This window comes from Cebus imitator, unplaced genomic scaffold, assembly GCF_001604975.1.
Source record: "Cebus imitator isolate Cc_AM_T3 unplaced genomic scaffold, Cebus_imitator-1.0 Scaffold65, whole genome shotgun sequence".
Classification (NCBI taxonomy): Eukaryota; Metazoa; Chordata; class Mammalia; order Primates; family Cebidae; genus Cebus; species Cebus imitator.
The window spans coordinates 7,353,764-7,358,081 of record NW_016107380.1 but is presented as its reverse complement, the minus strand read 5'-3'; the positions used below and the strand labels follow the sequence as shown (position 1 = coordinate 7,358,081).

Genomic DNA, 4,318 nt, shown 5'->3' with positions numbered 1-4,318 from the left:
AGGCTGGTCTCAAACTCCTGACTGGGTGATCCGCCCACCTGGGCCTCCCAAAGTGCTGATATTACAGGCATAAGCCACTGCGCCCAGCCCATTTTATTAAGCATGTCTGGGAAGACTTTAAATGACGCTGATGAACGCTGTATCAAGAATATTAAGGTACCCTTACATGCAAGAATCATTTTAAGTAAACTTAGTGGACAGCTTGCAGAAAAGCTGCCTAAACAAGTTTTAACAATAATGATGGCTAATGCTAGATTGTGTACCATGGGCCAAACATTAAGCTGTTTACATGCATTATTAGTTCATTTAATCCTAAACTTGTAAGGAAGTACCGTTAGTAGCCTTTTTTTTTTTTAAATCTGCAGAAATTGAAGCAGACAGATTAAGGTAACTTGTTCAGTGCTGGACAGCTAGTTAATGGCTGAGCCAGATTTGAATCTAGTCTACTGGAATAGTCATGATGGGCTATATTTTTAGGATTTGAAAAGACGGAAATAGCTTTACTTTGTTTACAGCAATCTGAGGACAAAACTCCTTGACTGTGCTAAAATGAAGACTGGTATCAAGTAGGCTTGCAATGGTAATCTTAAATAATTCATTTTGCGGGACTTTGTCTTGGGTATTTTGTTGAGCCCAGTTTTTTTGCTTTAATCAATTTTTTTTTTTTTCTTGAGACAGAGCCTCACTCTTGCCCAGGCTGGAGTGCAGTGGCACAATCTTGGCTCACTGCAACCTTCGTCTCCTGGGTTCAAGCAATTCCCCTGTCTCAGCCTCTGGAGTACCTGGGACTACAGGTGTGCACCACCACACCTGGCTAATTTTTGTATTTTTATTAGACATTTGGTTTCACCACGTTGACAAGGCTGGTCTCAAACTCCTGACCTCAGCTGATCCGCCAGCCTTAGCCTCCCAAAGTGCTGGGATTACAGGCGTGAGTCACCATGCCCAGCCTAATCAATTGTTTTCTAGCTGGTTTCTGAGCCCTTATGTTCTAGCTGGTCATTATGTATTATTTCATGAAAGACAGGTTCTGTTTAGGTATTTAAGAAATTTAATTTTAAAAATAAAACCTGCTTTATTTTATCCTGTGTTCCTCATTGGTTGGTGTATCCACTGGATAAAGACATGAGGCTGGCCAGGTGTGATGGCTCATGCCTGTATTCACAGCACTTTGGGAGGCTGATGCAGGTGGCATCTCACCTGAGGTCACGAGTTTGACACTAACCTGGCAAACAGTGAAACCTCAACTGTACCAAAAATACAACAGTTAGACAGGTGCGGTGGTGGGGACCTGTAATCCCATTAACTCAGGAGACTGAGACAGAATTGCTTGAACACAAGAGGCGGAGGTTGCAGTCAGCCAGGATCAGGCAGGCCACTGCACTCCAGCCTGGGCGAAAGAGCGAGGCTTCATTAATACAAAACTTAGCTGGGCATGGTGGCGGGCACTTGTAGTCCCTGCTACTGGGGAGGCTGAGGCAGGAGAATCACTTGGACTTGGACCCGGACCCGGACCTGGAGGTTGCCGTGAGCCAAGATCCGGCCACTGCACTCCTGCCTGGGGAACACAGCGACGTTCCGTCTCAAAAATAACAATAAATAAATAAATAATTCAACCACACATGAGCCTACCAGTGAGTAGGACTTTTTACAGGTCTGTCACCAAGTCTTATAACACTTTTGTTCTTCAAAGTCAAGAATGGGTTCTGGCCAAAAAATTTCCTTTGCCACCATTTTAATTACCTGAAATAAAGATATTTCAGTGTTTACCACAATGTAGTAAAGTATGAAATCCCTAAAAGATGATGCTCCAGGGTTAACATGAGCTACTGTGTGTGTGTTTGTGTGTGTGTGTGTGTGTGTGTGTGTGTGTGTGTGAGAGTGACAAGGTCTCACTCTCTTGCCCCTGCTGAACTGCAGTGGGACGAGCATAGCTCACAGCAGCCTCAAACTCCCGCCAAGGAACTACTTTAGACACAATCCCTCCCATCAAATTATCCTGAATTGGTTATGGTCAAAAATGCAAAACCCTTGTAACAGTTTCTCCTACATAAAGGTTCTTTACTGCCTAAAGACTATCCTAACCATTCCAAACAGAGTCAAACTGGAATGAAAATTCACACGAGGACCAAGACATTTTGTTTTGCTTTGTAATACCAAAAAATTTAAAAAACGCTGTTGGAACCGGGTAGCCACACTTGCTTTCAATTTGTCTTAATTTTTTCCAATTCTAAAATGCTTTTTTTTAAAAAAAAAAACCTGAGGTAGCAAAGTAGTTGCTGGCACTTCGGCTTGATACCGAAAAAATCTCAAAAGCAAATCAGGCCAACTGACGAATTTAAAATGAAGGCAAAGTCCAATTCGCCACTCCCACCCATTTCTCACAGCAGCTGTCTACCAATCGTGGCTGCAACACTTCTGACACGATTTAATGGGCTGAATCACTTGCCGCAAGGACTCCGCTCCGCTCGTACTCATGAAGAACCGCACTTTCAGCCGGATGGGGCAGGGCCACGCTCAGAGCCACCAATTAAGACCCGATCCCCTAGCTAGGGAACCGTAACTAGGCACCCACCACAAGTCAACAACGCGCGCTCGCTTCAGAACGGCGGTTGCCAGAGGTACAGAAATTAACTCCGGAGAACCCTCCGAGGGACCAGAGCCCTAAAACCGCGCAGAACCATAAAAACTAGGCATCAACTGATGGGTAGTCCCAAGCCGCGGAGGAGTTTTAAAGACCACGCGGAAACGGACAGACCTCCCAATGCACTTTGCTGCTGGTCGCAGTCATTTTTCTCAAAGCCCAAAGGCCAGGAAGAATTGTGGCAGTCCCAGCCAATGAGAGGCGGACACAAGTTGCGCCGCCAGCGCCGTAGGCCGCGGAAAGAAAGGAAGAAACGCGCGTGCGCGGAGCATTCGGTCAGGCGCGCGCAGGGGTCCGGGTTGAAATGGGGGAAGGGTGGAAAAGAAAGATACGCGCACGCGCACGGGAGGCCGCGCGGGCTCCGGGTCTCGAGCCAGGTTCGCAACCACGCGCGCGCGCGCCGTTAGCACTCCTCAGCTCACCCCCCTATCTTCTCGGCCTGTAGTGCCTCGAAAATCTGAGGGAAGCTGACGAAATAACGCATAAATAACAGCGCAACGTCTCCTTGGTTCTCCTTTCGCCGCCAACCCGTCACCACACACAAAAGACTCAAAAATATGGCTTGTCCTCGCTCTTCACTGCCCTTTGACTGACTTGAATACGGAGGGAGGCCTACCTGACACGCCGAATCGCGGTTCCCGGGATTTATCTCCGTTGTAACTACACAGCGGCCATTTCCCGACTCAAGAACGCGAGGAAAACCATAGAGGTAGCTTCGACGCGCTAGCTCGCCTCCGTCACTTCCGATCTGGGGCGTGGCCTCGGGTGCCGCTAAATATGCGGGCAAGCCCCGCCCACCCTTCCGCCGAGGACCGGTTCGCTGGCGGCTATTAAGTTGTTTCCCGAGGCCTTCTGGGAAATCGTGTGACTGGTCTCGCGCGAAGATGTGGCGGCCCCGCCCTCTGGCCCGTAGCTACAGCCTTACCCCAAGAGGCGGTAGAGTGGGGCGGGTGTTTTGTTAGGCCCTGAGTTAGCTTGGTCACGCGGCGCTATTCGCTGGCGTCTCTGCCTCGTTCTGATGAGACCCCCTAGACCTCACCACCGCCCCCACTTTTTATTTATTTACCTCAGTGAGCTCGTCTGTCCATTCTTTCTGTGGGGCCAGCTCAGACCGGGCAAAAACAAAAAGACAATTCCACGCTGAGGAAAAGACCTGGAGGCGGGACGCGGCTGTGATTGGAGACTCGCTGCTCCCACAGCCAGCAAGCGCCACGCTTCTCCCTCTTGGACGCCTAGCTGGAGATTAGAAAGTAGCTTTTGCTTTGCTATTCAATGCGCCAGACGCACTTAGTTGAAAAATGGCCACGATCTAAATCCCTTTCCTGAGTGGTGTCTGATCAAATCGGAGCTCCCGCCGCAGCAGCCGGAAGCCGCTTAGGCTGCTGGCGCCGTAGGACGCCGCCCTCGGTGCGGTGTGGTGACAGCTTTACCACATCGGCAACGTTGGCATAGGCATAAAAATAAAGAGCACGAAGCAGTTTAGCTTTCAGCCTGTGATGATGATTTGTGGCGCCGAGGAACACAGCCTAACGTAGCTTGGCTGGCCAGAATTATAAGATATTAGATAAGCAAACCACCTTCGCTTTGAATAGAATTTAACAGCCTTAGCACATTTTCTATTAAGGCTTCCCTGGGCTGCAGTTTCTTCCTTGGGGCCTAAAACCGCTATTACTT

The 4,318-nt window shown here is 48.8% G+C and overlaps 1 protein-coding gene across 12 annotated transcripts in view; it reads right to left on the bottom strand.

Moving 5' to 3' along the window:
* The window catches only part of BCLAF1 (BCL2 associated transcription factor 1), a 31,817-nt gene extending 27,806 nt beyond the window's left edge, over window positions 1–4,011 (bottom strand). For 7 of the 12 annotated variants that reach the window (XR_005200655.1, XM_017530466.2, XM_037739230.1 and 4 more), the window contains exon 1: window positions 3,261–3,394. The gene's annotated coding sequence lies outside the window, so the exon portion shown is untranslated. Of the gene's footprint in view, window positions 1–3,260; window positions 3,412–3,710 lie in introns of those variants that run through there. The other 5 variants (XR_001825864.2, XR_001825865.2, XM_017530463.2 and 2 more) reach the window with 3 other exon arrangements.
* Between the last annotated feature and the right edge of the window lie 307 nt (window positions 4,012–4,318).